This window comes from Camelus dromedarius, chromosome 32 (assembly GCF_036321535.1).
Source record: "Camelus dromedarius isolate mCamDro1 chromosome 32, mCamDro1.pat, whole genome shotgun sequence".
Lineage (NCBI taxonomy): Eukaryota > Metazoa > Chordata > Mammalia > Artiodactyla > Camelidae > Camelus > Camelus dromedarius.
In genome coordinates, this window is record NC_087467.1 from 591,657 (window position 1) to 612,656 (window position 21,000).

The window sequence follows — 21,000 nt, forward strand, 5'->3', positions numbered from 1 at the left end:
CTCATCTGGAGTCCCTGCATTAGCACTAGCTACATTGCAGAGACTGAGAAATCTGGGGGAGTAAGTGGTTATCTTAGTCAGCTGGGGTTGCCGTAACAGAACACCATAGACTGGGTGGTTGAAACACCACAAGTTTATTTCTTACAGTTCTGAAGGCTAGAAGTCCAAGATCCAGGTGTCAGCCAATTTGGTTCCCCAGTGAATCTCTCTTCCTGGCTTGCAGATGACTACCTTATGGTTGTGTCCTCACAGAGAAGAGAAACAGAGCAAATTCTCTGGTCTTTTCCTGAAAGGACACTAATCTCATCATGAGGGTCCCGTCCTTATGACTTAATCTAAACCCAGTTACCTCCCCAAGAACCCATTTTCAAATACCAACACACTAGGGGTTAGGGTTTTAACAGCAATTTTGGGAAGGCACAATTCATTCTACAGTATTCTGCCCCCAGCCCCCCCAAAATTCATGTTCTTCTGCCATGCAAAATATATTCATTTCATGCCAACAACCTCCAAAGCCTTCATTCATTCAGTATCAACTCTCAAGTCTAAAGACTCATCTCAATCAGGTATGGATTAGACTTGAGCTATAATTCACCCGGAAGCAAAATTCCTCTCCAGCTGTGAACTTGTGAGGCCAGACAAATGTGCTTCCAAAATGCAATGACAGGTCCCAACCAAGTACAAAACAAAGTGAGGAAGAATCAAGAAGATCTTAAGACTTGAGAATAATCCTCTTTGGTTCTGTGTTCGGCTGTCTGGACCCACTGGGGCGGCACTTCTGCCTTGAAGACCACTGGGGTGATTTATTATGAGACTGTTATAAGGAATTGTCTTATGTGGTTATGGAGGCTAAGTCCCAGGTCTGCAGGCAGCAAGCTGGAGACACAGGAGGACCCAGGAGAACCAATGGTATGGTTCTAGTCTCAGTCCTAAAGCCTGAGAAATAGGGCAACCGATGGTCTAAGTTCCAGGCCTAGTTCCAGTTAGAAGGCAGAAGACTGATGTCCCAGCTCAAAGACAGTCACACAGAGAGAGCAAACTCTCCCTTCATCCACCTTTTAGTCTAGTCAGGCCTTCAGCTGATTAGATGCGGTCCACCGACATGGGGGAGGGCAGTCTACTTCAATCTGCTGATTCAAAGCTAATCTCATCCAGAAACACCCTCACAGACACAGCCAGAATCAAGTTTAACCAAATATCTGGGCACCCCAATCAAGCTGACACAGACAATTAGCCATCACAGTGACTGACTGACGGAATGAATGAATGGTATCAAATTGTTCATGGCTGTAGAAGCAGTAAGGACAGGACTGCAGGCTTCCCAGGGCATCACCAGTTAATTCTTTGAACCCTTCAAACTGACTAAGATGATTTCTCAGAGAGTCCCCAAAAGACATGGCAGCAGGGGCGGCTCCAAGATGGGTGAGGTGGAGGTGGGATGGCAGTGGGGTGGGGAAGAAGGCAGTGGGGTGGGGAAGAGATCAGTGGGTCTCTGCCCGTGACCTGGGGTCACCACCTCACCTGGTTTGGTTTTCTCCACAGCTTGTGGGCCATCCTGTGTCCTCTGGCTCAGACCTTCTCCCGGGCCAAGATGAAACAAACCCAACAAGAGAAGTCATATGCACTCAATTTCTCTCCTTGGTGGCTAACTTTGCCTCGTTCCCCTCTCACCTCACGCCAGCCTACGTCATCTGGGCCTCACCAGGTTGGAAAACCTCCGGGCCTGGGCTTTCTCCCAGGTAAATGAGTGACTGAATTAGACTCATACTCTGAAACTTTTCTGTTATCTTTTGTTGTTGTCCTCTTAACTGTTCCATTGTGCATTTCTTGTTTCCTCGACTAGAAGGTTGCTCATTCAGGGCAAGGACTGTGGCTTTATGCACCTTGAAATTCCCACCTCATTTTACAGCCTCGAGGAGACACCCATCTCTTGCATTTTTGCTGGATTGGGCTGCATCACGGCTACCAATCCAGCCAGCCACCGGGATGGTGGGAAAGGGACAGGCACTTTTGTTTCTGTTTTAAAAGCAAATGAAAGGTGAAACTCCAGCTGATGTGAGAGAAGACAGCTCTCTGAAATAAGCAAACATGGGACACGGTCCTCATGGCGAACTGGTTTGAATTTAAGCAAGTTTCTTCCCTGGAAGAGTGTGAATTATCACCACAGCTCTTGCTCCAGTGATCAGCCTGGCCTGTTTTCCTACCTGAGGACATGTCAGATGTGTGTAGAATTAGAGAAAATAATACAAGGGTCGATGCATTCCTGCTGTAGGAGAGACTGCGGTGCCCCGCCCACACCCCTCAGGCTTTGGAGTTCCGTGTAGACAGTTCCTTCAGATGCCCGTGGTTCTGCCTAGGGCTCAGGACTTGGTGGACAAAGCCCTTGCCCTCAGGGGGTGGCCCTTGGGACTTCCATAGTTTCTCAGAACAGCCCCAGGTGATGCTCATGAACCCCTGCCCCCCATATTTGGCTTCCATTCCTTTCCTGCCTCCCTCATGTGCCTCTGTTCACCTCTCGATTCCTGTACCAGAGTCAGCCTTGGGGGATCCAACCAAGACATCCCCAATCTAGATTCAGAAATTATCAAGATTTTGCCACACTGGCTTCCTGTCTTCCCTTTTCTCTGGAGTATCTGAAAACAAATCCCAGATGTCACGAGATGACACTGATGGTTTATGGACCTGCTCCGGTGGGGGAATGGAGCTGTCTCCCTGATAACGCTCCCACATGCATTAGCACAGCCCCATCCCGCTCCCCCCCGCCCCACCCCACCGCAAGCCGGGGTTCCCAGGCGAGCCATCTGGACACAGACTGGAAATGTGCCAGCCCATGTATCACTTTTTCTTTACGTGAATAAACTTAAAGCTTCGAATTATGGGTAGGTGTGATAAATTGTGGAAGGAAGATTCCCTTTAAAAGAAAGGACCTTTCATTAGATGGAAGATAAGGAACAGGAGAAGACCACACTTAGCAAGCAAGGCCAGCTGCGCTGGTGGTGGGGGAGCAGCTTGCTGTGAAAGACACAGAAAAAGACATCTGTTGGCCCCAGTGGTTGCTTTCAAGGGCATTGTTTTGTCAGGGCCAGGTCCCCTCCTTTGCCTGCACAGGTGAGGGTGAAGTGACACAGTCACTTCCCAGGCTCCTTAAGACACGAGTGAACATCACAGCTCTCTCTTTCAACGGAACTGAGCAGCTGGTTTCCAGAGGAACGTTGGTTGGTTACATCCTGTCTCGAGGTTTCCTCTTACATTGTGCCTTGCTGATGGCAGAGAGATGCATGCACCAAACACCTCCCGATATTTTGATTAATGGAATAGACAAGACTCCTGCCGTGTTCCCTGGATGTTGGCAGAGAACACAGCAGGTTCCACACGAGTGGTCCAGGGGCCCGAGGTAAGTGAGTGGCTTCCAAGAGCCACTGAAAGCAGGCCAGATGCATGTTCTCCCTGTATTCCCACCAGATATCAGGGAGGAAGATGGAGAAGGGAAGTGGGTGTGTTGATGATCTCCACATCACAGCTGGGAGAACTGCGGCCAGAGCCCTGTGTGTGGAGATGGATTTGGGTACAGCGCTGGGAGACTGTGCACCCTTTATCAGCTTAAAAAAAATTTTTTTTGAAGGGGAGTAATTAGGTGTATTTATTTATTTTAATGCAGGTACTGGGGATTGAACCCAGGACCTCAAGCACGTGCTCTGCCCCTGAGCTATACACCCTCCCCGCCCACCCCATCCCCCCCCACCGCCACTATCAGCTTTTGAAAGTTGCTCTTGGAAGCTGTGCTTTTAGTCCCACAGTTACGCTGTCAAGCCTTCACTGCCCCAGAGGAGGGACAGGTGGCCTGTCAATGGAGTGGAGCCCCTTGTGCGGTGGGTGACTTTGGCCTGTCCGTGAACTAATATTTGGGGATTTCTGCTCTGGGTACCTCACAGCTTCCCAGAGATACCACAGGAGGTGGAGACAGCTGAATGAGGGCTGTGTGTGCTTCTGTCCTCTGCTGATTTACAAGCCCTCACAGGCAGCACTTCACATGATCCCAGTGAGGCTTGGGAAGAAAGTCAAAGGATGGGGTTAGCGATGAAGGAAAAGGCATTGCCACAGGCTGGCTGGGAATGCAGGGAGCTGCCCCAGTGCCAACGGCTACGGGGACCAGCATCGCCTGAGGCCCCGGTGTGAGCAGTGGACGCGGGGGGCCTGGGGGCTGTCCCACAGACAGAGCTGGCCTGCAGTGCAAGTGCGCCTCCGCTCCTGCTGCCTGGTTCGGGGTGCTTCCTGTTCCCCCAGAAGGCGAGGTCCTGAGGGATGATGGCTCCAGGCCAAACAGCAGTTTGGAACAAGGTGGTGAAGGAAACAACAGAGTCAAATTTAAATTGAAAAGATGCTCTGTTACATCCATTTTCATTCGAAACCATTTAGAAAGAGAAGAGCTCTTTGAAATCAAAAACACAACTTAGTCCATAGGGACTCATGATCTCTCTGCAGACAAGCACTCAGCTCAGGCTCCCAGCAGACCCCCGAGTCTTTCTCTGCATGGTCCATGTGCTCTGACTATGCTGGGGCCGTCACAGAAGGTGCTGGCCCCGGACTCTGGGGAGAGGCCTGCAGCATGTCCCCACACACCTCCTGGGTCCCCAAGAGTCATGGGTGGTGTTTATTTTATCCTCTGTTTTGAGGATTCAAACATATCACTGTGTCAGTGACCAGTTTGCTATCTTTAAGGGCCAACTCCATCAAAGTGGCAAATGCCATCTGTCATGGGCTGAACTGTGTCCCCTCAAAATGCAAAGGTTGAAGCCCTAACCACCAGCACCTCAGAGTGTGACTGTGTTTGAACAGAGGGCCTTCAATGAGGTGATCAGTGTAAAATGAGGTTATCAGGGTGGGTCCTAATCCAATACAACTGTTGTCATTATAGGAAGAGGTGACATACAGAGGGAAGATCATGTGAGGACCGGGGAAAGGGCGGCTGTCTTAAAAGTCAAGGAGAGTGGCCTCAGGAGAAGCCACCCTGCCCTTCGAATTCTAGCCTCCAGAACTGAGAAGGAATAAACATCTGTCGGTTCAGACCCCATTCTGGGGTGTTTTGTTACGCAGCCTGAGAAAAGTAACACCCTGTCTGAACTAATACACTGTCGTGCAAATGCACTCCCTCCAGCCGGCTCTGCATCCCCACGCAGCAGGGGAACTGGACTTCAGGATGCTTGGATCTCACCCAGGCTGTCAGGTGAGTCTTTTTTTATTATTCTATTACACTATTATGCTTTGAAAGATGTATCAGTTAATAGTTTTCCATTTTTATAGTGAATCCTCAGAGCCATGGGCAGCAGCACAGTGAGGTGAGCTTCGTCACCCAGAGCTGACGAAACCGAGTTTTGAAACAGGGTTTCAAAAGGAAGACTTAAGACCTTAGTCAGCAGCGTTGGTGGTAAAGGTCTGATTCCTGTTGGGGCTTTTTGAAATATCAAAATTAGCATGTGGATGCTTTTTACTGCTTTCCTGGCCCCTTAGCTGTGCAAGGGCCTTGGCTAGGAAAGGCAAAATCAGAGAAAAATCCAGAACAGTCCAGTACACTGATTGTTGTGTAAACAGGGTTAATCCCCTTAGTTGGGGTCCTTTTGGGATAACTTCTATACAGACATGGGAGTCACACTTGGAGAAGTATGGAAATTAAGAATTTATTATATTCACACAACCCAGAGAAGGGACCCAACATACCCAGAGGGCCACACACATCACCCAAAGCTGAGTTGAGCTTGGCTGGCTGGAAAACAGGCCAGGAGAGGATGGTGGGTGAGCACCTTTGTTAGGGTCCTGAGCAAGGTGGCCCTGGCAGGAGGGAACCCTTCTTTGGCTACTTTGAGCTTAGGTCAGCAGAGAGGAGGAAAGAGGTTGGGAGTCCTCCTGAGATTTATTGCCTGGGCACAGTGGAGAGGAGGCTGGCCCTGTGAGGCTCACACAGGTGGGTGTGCAGCTGTGGAGTCCTGAGGCCACAGGTGTGTTAAACTGACCACATGAGCCTCAGTGGTTCTCACACAGGATGAATTCCTCTTACCACTACGTGGGGGAGACGTTGAATGTAGACAGGAGGTGTTGCCAAGGTACTGGACAATCAGTGTGAACATTGAGGTTAGAAATGGGCCCCCCAGTTTGATGACCAGTACTTAGAAACCAGTATGTAGCCAGTCTCCCCGTTCTGCAGGAGGAGAGAAAGGAATATAGGCCTGATACCTCTGGGTTTAAGGAATTTGCTAACTTCACTTAAATAATGAAATGATATCACAACCTGTGGAATCTTTAAAAGGAAAAAGAGGACACTAATGAACTCATCTATAAAAGAGAAACAGACTCATAGACATAGTAAACATTTTATGATTACCGGGGGAAAGGAGATAGGATGGGATAAATTTGGGAGTTTGAGATTTGCAAAGGTTAATCACAATATATAAAAATAGATAAAAAACAAATTTCTTCTGTATAGCACAGGGAACAATGTTCAATATCTTGTAATAACCTTTAATGAAAAGGAATATGAAAACGAATATATGTATATATATATATGCATGGCTGGGACATTGTGCTGTACACCAGAAACTGACACATTGTAACTGACTATACTTCGATACAAAACATGCTAAAAAAAAACAACAAAAACAACAACAAAAACCCTTTAGTTTTGTTTTGAAAGATTTCCCACCTTCTCTAAGTTGTTGGAGGCGTATCTGTCCTCACCAGAATGGTTGACATTCACACAAGAGGATCTTTGACCAGCAGGTAATGAAAGGCTCAAGGACTCTCAGTGACCATTTGGGTCAGAGGTTCTTGGGCTTCTTGGGTCAGAGACAAGTTCTGGATATTTTTTGAGCATGTTCTGTGTGGGCAGCAGATAGCTGTAGATTAGCTGAGATATTTGACGTGGTTTGACTTGGGGAGGTGGCAGCACCTGTCCCCGTTGCAGCTGCCTCCACCACTGTAGCCAAACTTACTACTAGAGATACAGGGCCAGGTGCCTCACCCTCTGCCTGTGTGAAGAGAATGGAGATAGTCCGATGGGGCAGATGTCACGGGCACTCCTGACGCCATGAAGAATGGCAACGGGATTTGACTAATCTAAACAGTGAACTTAGTCTTGCAAGAAAAGGGACAAATCTCACGAAATTTGGCTTCACTGAAGAGGGTAAGTGGGGAGGTGCTCTGAGAGAGGCCGGGCTCCTGCTCCCCAGACTAGGAAGTTACACAGGCAGTCAGACATTCTCCCCTTAACAGGCATGCCAGAGAGATCCCCCTCCCCTGAACAGAGGACATAGCCTCAGTTAAAGGGTAAGATCTCGCAAGATTTGGCTTCTTGAAGAGGATAAGGGTGAGGTGCCATGAGAGAGGCTGGGGCACTGCCTGACGGGGAGGGCAAACAACATAGACCATTATAAATGTTTTCATAATACTCATGCCAGTGTGATTCGACTTTCCTGACAAAGGGACTTAGCCTCAAAAGATAAGGAGTCAAAGCTCCTGAGATTTGGTTCCAGTGAAGTGGGTAATGTGTAAGGTGTCATTGGAGAGTCTGGGCTACTGCTCAGTGGAGCAGGGAAGCCACACAGAGAGTAAAAATTCTTTTATTAACAGGAGCAGAATTGGAATTCCTCCCTTTTGAGGTGGGGACTTAGTCTCATGAGAAAAGGGACAAATCTCTTGATATTCCTTGGGCTTTTGGAGCCAATGGAAGCTGTATTCATGCTCATCTGAGAATTTCACAGAGTCTTAAAGGTAGTGTGTGGACCTAGTCTCCAGAGAGATGAAGGACACCATCAGAAGATGAAGCCATTTCTTCCCTTCCAACAAGATTAGAATTGGTTTCCAGTGAGGGATAATGACTTTGTACAGAAGAGCCGGCCGAGTCTCATGTAAGAACAGGCATATCTCATGCAATGTGGCTCCAGCTGAAGAGGATTATGTGTGAGATGGCCTGAGAGAGGCTGGGCTTCTGCTGGCCAGAGAAGGGAAGCCATACAGAGAAAATTGCTTTTATTACCAGGCTTGCCAGTGGGATTCCTCTGCCATGAAGAGGGGAGTTAATCCCAAGAGAAAAGGGACAAATCTCACAAGATTTGGCTCCAGTGAAGAGGATAAGGTGTGAGGTGCCGTGAGAGAGGCCGGGCTACTGCTCCGTGGAGATGGGAAAACATACAGGCCGTAAAAAATGCCTTCATTACCTGGCTTGCCTACGGGATTCGTCTCCCTTGAGCAGGGGACTTAATCTCGTGTGAAAGGGAGAAATCTTGCAAGATTTGGCTACGATGAAAAGTATAAGAAGTGAGGTGCAGAGAGAGAGGGCGGGCAACTACTCCCTGGAGAAGGGAAGCCATAGAGAGGATTAAAAAAAAAAAGGCTTTTGCTAACAGGAGAGCAATAGGAATTCCTCTCTTTGGATTTGGGGACACAGTCTGACGAGAAAAGGGAGAAACCTCCTGATATTCCTCGGACTTTGGGGAGAGGACGGGCTTCTGAGGCTGAGGGAGGCTGGATTCACGCTCGTCTGAGAAGATTAGAGAACCTTAGAGATAGTTTGTGGACCTAGTCTCCAGAGTGTTGAAGGACACCATCATGAAATGGAGACAGTTTTTATTTTCCAAAAACATGGGAATTGATTTCCAGTAAGGGGAATCACTTCCTCCAGAGGGAGCGGCCTGTGTCTCACGAGAAAAAGGCATATCTCGTGCTATCTGGCTCCACCTGAGAAGGATTAGTGTTGAGGTGCCCTGTAGGAATCTGGGTTACTGCTCATCAGAAAGGAAAGCCTTAGTGTGAAAAAATGCTTTCATTCAGAGCCATGTAAACGGGATTACTCTCTCCTGAACAGGGAACATAGGGTGGTGAGTGAACCGACAAATCTTTCAGTAGAGTTTTGGCTCCACTGAAGAGGGTAAGTTGCCAGGTGCCCTGTGAGAGGCTGGGACGTGGCTCATTGCAGTAGGGAAGCCACACAAGCTGTAAGAAATGCTTTCACTTAGCTGAGTGCCAACAGGTTCACCTAGTCTGAATAGTGGGCTTAGTCTCAGGAGGAAATGGACAAATCTCACGAGATCTGGCTTCAGGGAAGAGCTAAGTGGGGAGGTGCTCTGCGTGAGGCGGGGCTCCTGCTCACCGGACTAGGAAGCTATGCTGGCAGTCAGAAATTCTTCCGTTAACTGTCGTGCCACAGTGGTCCCTCTCCCCTGAGCAGGGCATGTTGTATCATGAGAAAAGGAGAAATTCTTGCACCATTTGGCGTCCCTGTCTCTGGCATAGGACTTGAACATTTCTGAACTATTTTGTGGCAGAACTTTTAAAATACTTGACTTTGGTAATTAAGACATTAATTTGGTTTTTTTTTTTTTTTCAGGTGTATGGTGGCTGATGAAGTAAGTATTTTCATGATTTTTATGTCTTTTACACGATTTCCCAACCAGTTTTTATTGACTCCTATTTACCATGTGCTCTGTATCTTTCATATTGACTATATGTCTTTATGGAGAAGAGAGTGGAAAGAATAAGAATGAGAGTATGTGTGTGCATGTGTGTGCAAGGTGTACATTTGAAGCATGTTAGCGTTAAAAGTAGTGATCCAAAATTCTATATTGCTGGTCTCAGAAGCATGACTGCAGCCCCAAATGAAACTGAACTCTTTTTCTGCGTGTCAATATACTGCTTGCTTTGAAGCTAAATTTTTAGCCTTTTATTTTAAAGGTTATTGTTAATTGTTTTGTATGAGTGTGAAGCATAATGTAAAAGTGGTATTTTATTATCACTAGGCAATTTGATATCTTTAAGCAACGTGTACCTGTATATATTCATATTCATTTGTTTTTCACTGAAGTGGGACTTCTTATTACATAGACTGATACTTTATGTACATTCTCAGAAAATATATTAGAACTGAAGAAAATGGATACTGAATTTTTTTAAAAAAATAAGTGAAACCATAAAAGATTCTCCCAATTAACTGTCTTATAATTTTAGTTATATATAGACGCACCAATGGCTTGTGTTGACAGTCTCTTCTTCAGGAAGAAAATGAATGAGAATATAACATGAAGGTGAATGCCATGCAAAGTGTTGATATAGAGTATCTTGGTTTATGCTGCCTTATAATTACCAAAGTTTTTAGTTTAAGTCTTCATTCTATAAGTATTTGTTTATATTCTTTTTTTTTTTTTTTGATTCGGGTCTAGTCAGTTTACAGTGTTGTGTCAGTTTCTGGTGTACAGCACAATGCTTCGGTCATACATGGACGTGCATATATTAATTTTCCTATTCTTTTTCACTGTGAGCTACTACAAGGTATTGAGTATAGTTCCCTGTGCTATACAGCATCAACTTGTTTATCTATTTTATATATACCAGTCAGTATCTGCAAATCTCGAACTCTCAGTTTATCCCTTCCCACCCCCCTCACCCCTGGCAACCACAAGTCTGTATTCTATGTCTGGGAGTCTGTTTCTATTTTATATGTAAGTTCATTTGTATACGTATTTGTTTAGACTAGATGTTATAGATAGAAACATAGTCATTTCCTGTGAAGAACTTGAATAATGTAATTAAAGAGACAGAACATAGACATTTGGGAAACAACAGAAATTTCTATTTTGCAGGGGAGGGATGGTATAGCTCAGTGGTAGAGTGCATGCTTAGTATGCATGAGGTTCTGGGTTCAATCCCCAGAACCTCTATTAAAAAAACTAATTAAAAAATAAACTTAATTACCTTCATCTCCCAAGAAAAACAACAAAAAAAAAATATAAACAATTTTAAAAAATCAATTTCTATTTTGGAATAGAATGAATTCCAAAAGGATCTTCATAAACTAGTAAATTTGAGAATATAAAATGAGTGAAAGAGGCTTATGCTTTTAGTCCCTGAATATGTTTTCAATAGAAATATAAACTCATCCTTCAAAACTTCAAAACTGGGCATAATTGTTTAATATAATATGTATAAAATAGTGTGTGATGTATGTATGAATGTGTGTATATGTGAATCAATAATTTTTGAAAAACAGACCAGTTTTATGTCCACAGAAAATATACTATAAAAGGTAACATTATCTTGACAGTTTTCCCAAGCAATTAATGGGGAAAATCTTAGTAGCTATGACATGTCATCACTACCTTGTTCTTCAGTTTGATGTCCTGGCAATTTGAATAGGACTTAAATATACACAATCATTCATGGATTGAAATAAACACTTTATCAGCACCTTAATTCTTTTTAGCTTTTGTTTTCTCCAACAAACTCCTATCTTCCCAGTTAACATTAGACTAGGGATTATGCCAGGTTCGTGATGAACGCTTAGCCAGCAAGAGTTTGTCACTATACCAATTATTTCTCATCTCCTATTAATTACAGTTACACTTGTCATGTGTTGAGTGATTTGTGATCTCTCAAAACCATTCTAAGGTTTCAATTTAATAAATTTAAAAGAATGATTTAGTGTTTCCTCAGCATTTAAAATTCCACTTTTGTGTCCCTCATATCTTTTGTCTTTTCACCAGCATTTTAGACTCTCATTCTTTTACACTGTTTGACTTGACAGGATTCAACATAAGAAACTTCATCAGTAAGGTTAATTAAGGAGAAACTCTCAATTTTACAGACAAGTTCAAAAAACAGGCTACAGAAGTAAATATCATGATGTACAGTTCTAAGATTACACCTCAAAACCACTAATATGCTCTGTTAATGGTAGAGTTGAAATGCCATTTCTTTTTTTAATTAATTTATTTATTATTGTATTATTATTATTTTTTGGCAGAGGGGAAACTAGGTTTTATTATTTATTTTTAGAGGAAGTGCTGGGGATTGAACCCAGGACCTCGTTCATGCTAAGCATGTGCTCTGTCACTTGAGCTATACCCTCCCCTCTGAAATGCCATTGCTGTGGAATCTTACTGAGTTAGTATGGATGAAGGTTGGTAAGTTAGAAGTCTTGAAGTAGAAAGAACTTGTATATATGTAAATTATATGAACCCTGCCTTAACCTTCATTCTGTTTCTTAATACTGTTCTTCTTTTCTTATTCTAATCACAAAATGATAGTAAAGTCAGAGAAGGAAATGTAGTTTATCATTTGAGGTCAACCACATTTTGATTGTTAAGTTAAAACATCTATTTCAATGTGATGAATATTTGACTCATCAAATAATAGCTAAAAGCTTTCGGAGAGCAATTTTACATCTATGCTGTTGAACCTACTTTTTTCAGATGCTTGAATACACACTTGGAGTATTGTGTAATTTAGCTGTCTGCTGTGATCTTGCCTCCCTCGCTTTAGAAACAAACGACTTCCTTCACTGCTCACACAGTGTAACTGCCCCCTCTTCTATTATTTTTCCACTCTTATCCTTTCCTAGTGTCTTCAATCTTTGTGGAATTATATAAGCTGTACATTGTATATGATAGTCGTTAACTTAAAATTGGAATGATGAGTTAAGTTCTGTTTAATTGTCTAATTGTGTGATCATTGCGTACTTCAGTTATAAAACTGTATACTTCACAGAATCAACAAAGCTGCAACTTTTATTAAAATTAAGTTTGCAGATCTAGCTTATACAGTTTTAATTCGCTTTTCCTCTTCTTGGTTTAATGTAATCAAGTGTTGTTTCAAGAACTAGGTAATAAATATGCAGGAACTCCTGTGAATTTCTATTTCTTCAGTAAGGGAATTCAGGCCACAGTCTGTTGTCAGGCTGTTGTACTGTTATCTTAATTGTTTTTCAGTAATTTTTTGAACCACTGTGTCTTTGCTCAGTTATTGTTCAATTGAAAATTATTGAAAATTTTTATTCATGAAAAGATTTTAAACATGAAAAATACTTCACATTAACAGAAGCCAGTTAATTTAATTGGATATACTTGGGGGGAAATATTAAACCTACACACTCCCTACCTTATTTGTCAGATATTTAAAGGCTGTTATTCTTTGTAGAAACTTGGTGTCCAGAAAATTTTTGTAATGTTCATTTTTTTACTTAAGAACATGGGATTAACATCCTGGATTTACGTGAATAGCCAGATGCTGTGTCACTGGGGACAAAATTTTGTCAGTACATGGATTCTGTCATGAGTATTGAATCTGTTATCAAAGTCAGAAAATTCCTGCTTTCATCCTCCTATGTAACATTTTTTGTTAGCACTCTACTTAGTCTCCTCCCGCAACCTCCGTACATACATGTACACACACACACACACACACACACGCGTGCGAATGTGCGCGCACACAACTTTTCCAAGTTTTCCTTCCTCTTACTTGAGAAAACATTTAGCATCAGGGAAATAGTATACTAAGTGAAGTGTTGCTTTCTGTCCTTTTTCAGAAGAAAAGGAAACCATTTGTCAAGGCTCAGCTACTTGGCGTGGCCTACTCTGTGGCTGTTTTGGGACATACTAATAAACTTGGAACAGAAGCCATAGAGTTACCATTGTGGATGCTTTTCTTTTGGTGAAGGTGCTTCTCTGGAAGAGGAGTTTGGAGGGAGAGGCTGTGGAACCTGTTCAGTGCTTGCAGAAGCTTTTCTGCAGGCTGAGGTCAAGTTTGAAAAGCTTTGTCAGTTTCTCCCCAGGCAGAAATCTGTAGGTGTCTGGAAACACTGAAGAACCCCTTTGGAAGATTAGTTCTGATCAGAAGACATTAACATTGACATTGTGATATAGACTCTGTCAACATTAACTTTATAGGTTTGAGGACTAAGAAATTAAACTAGACCTGAAGAATTTTCCTTTTCCTTTTATATAAGCCTACCCTGGTTTGACAAAGTGAGCTGAGATGGCAATTTTTATTCCGTTTGCTTATACAGATTCTAAGTACCCTTTACCAGACCCAAGTTGAATTGAACATTCTCCTCTTTGAGCTCTTATTGTATCTGATTCGTAACCCTTCTTTGCTGGGGGCCCATTTTTGTCGAGTGAATGGACTGATTAAGGAGTTAGCACTTACTTAACACATATGTGCCAGTTTCTGTTCTAGTGATTGACATGTATTAATTTAGTGCATCCTCAGGGCAACCCTACGGAGGAGGAGGAGGAGGAGGAGTAAGTAGAACCACCATTTTCCAGATGAGAAACAGAGGCACAGATATATTAAGTAAATGCAGCTAGAACATGCTGAGAGCTGATATCTAATCTGAAATATTCCAGCTCTCAAGTCTATTATTGCTATTCTATACAAAGTCTCCAGGTACCCAACTTCCTGTGTCTTGAAACAGGATTCTGAAGTACAGAAGAATCAGCAGGACACAGCGCTGAAACGAATGAAGGTGAACAAGAGAATGAAAGTGATGGCATTAACATTTTGTGACAAAAGGTTTCTGTTATTGTATATGAGTATTGCTACCCCTCCTTTCTTGCCATTTCCATTTCCATGAAATATCTTTTTCCATCCTCTCACTTTCAATCTGTATGTGTCTTTCTCCTTAAAGTGGGTCTCCCATAGGGAGCATATTGTAGGTTCTTCTTTTATTGTTCAATCTGCCACCCTATGTCTTTTGATTAGAGCATTTGGTCCATGATAATTCTGTATCAAATTGAGGAAATGCTCCTGTTTTCCTAGTTTTCTAAGAGGTTTTGTCATGACTGGATGTTGGATTTCATCAACTGATTTTTCTGCACCAATTGATATGATTTATTTCTTTTTTGTTATATTGCGGTAGTGAATCACATTTATTTACAATCAAGCATTGAACCAGTCTTGCATACCTAGGGTAAGTTCTACTTGGTCACAGTGTATAATTCTTCTTAAATATTCTTGGACTTGATTTGCTAATATTTTGTTGAGGAATTTTGCCTCTATGTTCATGAGAGATACTGGCCTGTAGTTTTCCTTTCTTGTAATAACTTTGTTTTTGCTAGTAAGGTAAAGCTGGCTTTTATGGAATGAGTTAGGAAGTGTTCCCCTTTTTTCCCCAAATGACAGAGCTGAATCAAATGAAAATGGCAACCCTTTACTGTTGCTAAAGTCCTCAAATTTTCCATTTTTCCCTGTTGCCTGTAGAATAAAGCACTTAATAAGGTGGCTGCTACATATCGTTCATTCTCTTCTGCTCTTCTCAGGCGTTCTTCTAGTGGCACTTCCATCTCTCCGCCTATTGTACAACCTACCACTTACTATCAGTGTCATTTTGGACAGGTTAGTCATATTGGAGCCTTAGTTTCTTTGTGTAAAGTATAGAATAATAATGCTTTTTCTCATGAGATTAATTATGTTAAGTAACAGGAAGACTGTATTTCAAATATGCCTTTCCCTTATTCTTCTATTCCCACACACCATGACTTTTTAAGCTTTGTTATCTCTACGTATGTTCTTTTTCTTGCATTTTTTAAATTTTTATTTTTTATTGAAGTATAGTTGATTTATAGTGTTTCAAGTGTATGGTAAGTGATTCAGTTATACACATAAGTATCTATTCTTTTTCAGATTCTTTTCCACTATAGGTTATTACAAGATATTGAATATGGTTCTCTGTGCTATATAGTAGGTCCTTGCTTTTTCTCCATTTTGTGTATAGTAGTGTGTATCTTTTAACACCAAATGTCAAATTTATCCTTCCTTCCCTTTCCCCTTTGGTAAACCATAAGTTTGTTTCCCATGTCTGTGAATCTGTTTCTGTTTTATAAATAAGTTCATTTGTATCTTTTAGATTCCACATATAGTGATATATGATATTTGTCTTTGTCTGGCTTACTTCACTTGGTATGATAATCTCTAGGTCCACCCATGCTGCTGCAAGTGGCATTATTTCATTCTTTTTTATGGCTGAGTAATATTCTAGGGGGTGTATACCACCTCTTCTTTTTTCCATTCATCTGTTGATAGACTTTCAGGTTGCTTCCATGTCTTGTCTATTTTAAATTGTACTGCTTTGAATGTTGGGGTGCATGTATCCTTTTCTTTCTTTTTTGTGTATGTATTTTTCATTGAAGTATAGTCAGTTTACAGTGTGTGTCAATTTCTGGTGTACACCATAATGCTTCAGTCATACGTGAACATACATACATTTTCATATTCTTTTTCATCATAAATTACTGTAAGATATTGAATATAGTTCCCTGTGCTATACAGTATGAACTTGTTGTTTATGTTATATTAGTATCTGCAAGTCTCAAACTCCCAATTTATCCCTTCCCACCCCCTTTTCCTCCCTGGCAATCATATATTTGTTTTCTATGTCTTTGAGTCTGTTTTGTGTGTACGTTCATTTGTCTTTTTTTTAATTCCACACATAAGTGATATCATGTGGTGTTTTTCTTTCTCTTTCTGGCTTACCTCACTTAGTATGATGATCTCCAGACCCATCCATGTTGATGCAAATGGCATTGTTTCTTTCATTTTTATGGCTGAGTAGTATTCCGTTATATAAATATGCCACGACTTCTTTATCCAGTCATCTGTTGATGGACATTTAGTTTGTTTCCATGTCTTGTAAATAGTGCTGCTGTGAATATTGGGGTGCATGTATCTTTTCAAATTAGAATTTTCTTCAGATGTATGCCCAGGAATGGGATTATTGGATCATATGGTAAGTCTATTATTAGTTTTTTTAAGTGCCTTCCATACTGCCTTCCATAGTGACTTCAGCAATTTACATTCCCACTAACGCTGTAGGAGGGTTTCCTTCTCTCCACCTCCTCTCCACCATTTATTGTCTGTAGACTTTTTGATGACAACCATTCTGACTGTTGTGAGGATACATTTCTTTGATGTTTTGATTTACATTTCTTTAATAATTAGCGATGTTAAGATCTTTACATGTCCCTATCTGCCATCTGGTTGTCTTCTTTGGAGAAATGTCTGGTTAGGTCTTCAGCCTATTTTTTGGTTGGGTTGTCTGCTTTTTTAATATTAAGCTGTATGAGCTTAAGCTGTTTGTTTATTTTGGAAATTAGTCCCTTTTCAGACACGTTGTTTGTAAATATTTTCTCCCAGTCCATATGTTGCCTTTTAGTTTTGTTTGTGGTTTCCTTTATGGTGCAAAAACTTTAAATTTAATTAGGTCCCATTTGTTTATTTTTGGTTTTCTTTCCATTAGTCTAGTAGAAGGATCCATAAAAATATTGCTGTGATTTATGTCAAAGAGTGCCCTGCTTTTGTCTTCCTCTATATTTTTGTAATATACAATCTTACATTTAGGTATTTAATCCAATTTTTACTTCATTTTTGTATATGATGTTAGAGAATGTTCTAGTTTTTTTTTCTTTTACATGCAGCTGTCCAGTTTTCCCAGCACCACTTTATGAAGAGACTGTATTTTCTCCATTGTATATTCTTGCCTCGTTTGTTGCAGCTTAATTGACCATAAGTGTGTGGTGTTATTTCTCGGCTTTTTATCCTGTTCCATTGATCTGTATGTCTGTTTTTGTGCCAGTACCAGACTGTTTTGATTCTTATATCTTTGTAGTATAGTCTGAAGTCAGAGAGTGTGATTTTCTCAGCTCTCTTCTTTCTCAACACTGTTTTGGCTCTTTGGAGTCTTTTGTGTTTCCAAACAAATTAAAGAAATTTTTTGTTCCAGTTCTGTGAAAAATGCTGGCAGTAATGTGATAAGGATTGCATCAAATCTGTAGATTGCTTTTGGTAGTGGGGCCATTTTAGCAGTATCAATTCTTCCAATCCCAAAAGATGGTGTATCTTTCCTTCTGCATTGTTCTCAATTTCTTTCCTCAGTGTCTTATGGTTTTTGGTGTACAGTTGTTAGTGTGTAGAAATGCAACAGATTTTTTGTATATTAACTTTGTATCCCTCAACTTTACCAGATTCATCGATGAGCTCTCATATTTTTCTGGTGATGCCTTTAGGATTTTCTATGTATAGAATTATATCATCTGCAAACAGCGATAGTTTTACTCTTCCTTTCTAATTTGGATTCCTTTTATTTCCTTTTCTTCTCTGATTGCTTCTAAAACTGCGTTGAATAAAAGTGACGAGAGTGGGCACCTTGCCTTGTTCCTGATGTGAGAGGGAACGCTCTTTCAGCTTCTCATGGTTGAGTGTGATGTTGGCTGTGTGTCAGCTTTTCTACAGCGAGCAATACTTCAGATCAGGTCCGCGATTCACTAACACCCGCCTCCAGTTATTCTAGGCATGGAGGTAATGGAGAAAAGATTCCTCTAAGTGGGTTTTGGGGCTTGGGGGTGTTTTAAAACTTTATTAAAATGTCTAGTATAGAGTCTTCTTGCTTTCCTTCAGGTCATCCTTCAGTTTGAAATTGTCTTGAACACTAGCAATGTACAAATGCAACTGATTGGATTTTCAGTTTTAAAGACGTTTACCCTGGTTTCTTTGGAGTCTAATGTAATTGTGTTCAGGGCTTGGTTATTACAGTGTTCTCTCAGTAGTCTTGGACAAGTATCAAAATGACACAACAGGTATCAAAATGACACACCAAGGTGACAGCAATGGTGAGTCAAGATAGAGTGAGACACAAAGCATCTTCTTGGAATATAATGTTTACAATTCACATAAGCATTGAAAGGCACAAAGCGCTAATGCCATTGTCTGTATCACTGTAAAGCACTACTATTATACCTTAATACTTCCAAGTACATTGTAAGAAGGATCTGGCAAACATTCCTGCCTCTCCAGTTTTTATTAAATGGAATGTTCTTAATGGGATAGAAATTATTTCACATCAGGAGGAGTGTTTAAAATTAATTTTCACCCTATAATCTACCTTTTTCTTTTTTTCTTTTCTTTTTTTTTTTTTTTAGTAATAGGCTTAAGTTTCCACAGAACTTAACAGCCCAAAGGGGCCACATCTGCACTGGGAATCAGACATCAATTCTGAACATACATAAATGCTCCAGACTTTTCATAGAAGCTAGAGATTCTTCTCAATCCAGGTCTTATTTCTTTGCATTAGAAATTTTAAAAATCATTTTCCCCTTTAGCCATTGATTAACCTACCTTTTACCCCTATATTCAACAATGTTACTGAGGGTCTTCTATTTGACAAGTTATCACTAATACAGATTAAGGAACTTGCCCACTATTTGAGAAGCTTTCAGGCAGGAAATGAAGGGTGTGATGTGGAGAATACTGGAAATGCTGGAAATGAAGTTTACAATATGACTAACACTCCTGTGGTACCTTTGTGGAAGGAATCATTAATTTCAACCTCACTGAGTCAGAGGGCTGGTGGAACAGGTAGATTCGAGGTGGGTCTTACTGAAGAGGTAAGCAGAAAAGCAGCGCTGAAAAAGGGAAAAGGAAAATGGAGTTTTTCAACTAGGTGATCTTCCATACTTCACAGGCTGCACTTCACAGAACTGAGGGTGGGACTGAGGGTGTGAGGCTGTGAAGTCTCTACTTTCTTCAACTACAGCTCCCTCACTTTTTCTGCTTTATAAATGTTGAGTTTCTGTGTAATGTTTTATTTGAAAATGGCTTACATTGTTTTTTAAAAGATTAAGAACTGCTTTTCTAGATTCTTTGTGGTTCTTTGTGTATTACAGTGATATGAAATGTATATCTTTCTTAACTTTAATCTAATTATCTTGATCTAATTTTAATCATAAGTGATCCAAAAGTTTTCAGTAGAATAATTCAATCTTTGGCATTTTCTGCGAGTTTTAATTTTGCTCTCCTTTTCTCAAGCTATAAAGTTAATTAAGAAAGTTAAACTACAGTATATTTCAATGGTGATTATATTTTCCTGTTATTCTGAAGTTTTATATATTTAAGCTTATAGTAAATGACATATTTCCAAAGAGTAAAAGTTTTTAGGACATCCAAGCATCCAATTTTTTTTCTTTTACCATAGCAGTTTTGAAAGAAAGATTTTTTTCCCCAAAGGTTTTCTATATATTCCTGCTTCTTTAAATGTTGTACACTATGCATAGTTTAACCGTTTTTTAGTTACTCAAGATTATCACCAACTGAGACAATTTTGGCCCTTTCCTCAAATCTCTTAGGTTGTTTTTAAGTTAAGTGTCTACTTATTCTTCAATTTTTCTACTCCAAGGCCTTTCTCTTCCCTGTCCTGAATGTTTACATATAATGAAATGGTTCTTCATGTATTTTTATTAGTATTAGTACTGACGCTATTAATGATAAATAGTATTACCAAAGATAAATGAAGTAATAGTCTTTGCTATTCTGTCACTTTTCAATTCACATTTACTTAAAATCCATATTTTAGATTATTCATAATATATCGATTCATCAATTGAGTTGGTTGTCTTTTTAAATTCTACCTTTAGTCTCTAACACTTACTACTTTTTTATTCCAACATCTTCATAATATTTTTAATTTTCTTTTCCTTATTATTTTATGACATAGTGTTCACTGTGAATTTAATAAACTATTTTCTCTGCTTTTAATGTCACTAATATTTCAGTGAAGTGAAATCAAGCCCAGGCCAGATCTTAACATGTGCAACTTCTCCACATAAATTAACTTTTATTATTTATTGTTTATTGTTATAGTCATTAATACTTTACAGGTAACATTTGTTTTGTTTCTAAACCCAATCTGAATTTATTTCTCAGGAAGATTTTCTTGGATAACATTTTCATTAAAATTACTGAAGTTCAGATACATTACATTTTCTCTTGTCAACTGGTTCCCCAAAGCCAGAGTCAGTTTTTTATTTTGACATGGATAATATGTAATAAATGAGGACTGGGACTAGCATATGATGCCATTATCATAATTGTGGACAAATCTCATTTCTTTTTATGGATTGAAATTGAATTTATTAGGTAATAATTGACAAGCTGTGCACTTTTGAGCACACTCTGTATATACATTCATTTAAGACATTTGAAGCTGTTATTAGTTCTAGTAGAAGACAAAGGATGAGACAGAACAGAGAAGTTACACTGAGTTTATTGGGAAAACAAGGTGCATTGCTTAGCCAATAAAAATGTCAGAAACAAAATATATTTCACCTTGCTATAATACTTCCCTGGGGCTTGTGTGACACTGCATTGTAAGAGAAATTATCTGTAGCTCTGTCTAATACAGAAACAACCTAT

General features: G+C 40.5%; 1 long non-coding RNA gene across 1 annotated transcript in view; it reads left to right on the plus strand.

The window, feature by feature from the left end:
• The window catches only part of LOC105104540 (methylglutaconyl-CoA hydratase, mitochondrial), a 102,119-nt gene that overhangs the window by 67,078 nt on the left and 14,041 nt on the right, over positions 1 to 21,000 (plus strand). The window contains exons 7-9 of the long non-coding RNA XR_010378649.1: positions 1,543 to 1,739; positions 4,916 to 5,224; positions 9,377 to 9,395. This is a non-coding gene — a long non-coding RNA (methylglutaconyl-CoA hydratase, mitochondrial). The remainder of the gene's footprint in view (positions 1 to 1,542; positions 1,740 to 4,915; positions 5,225 to 9,376; positions 9,396 to 21,000) is intronic.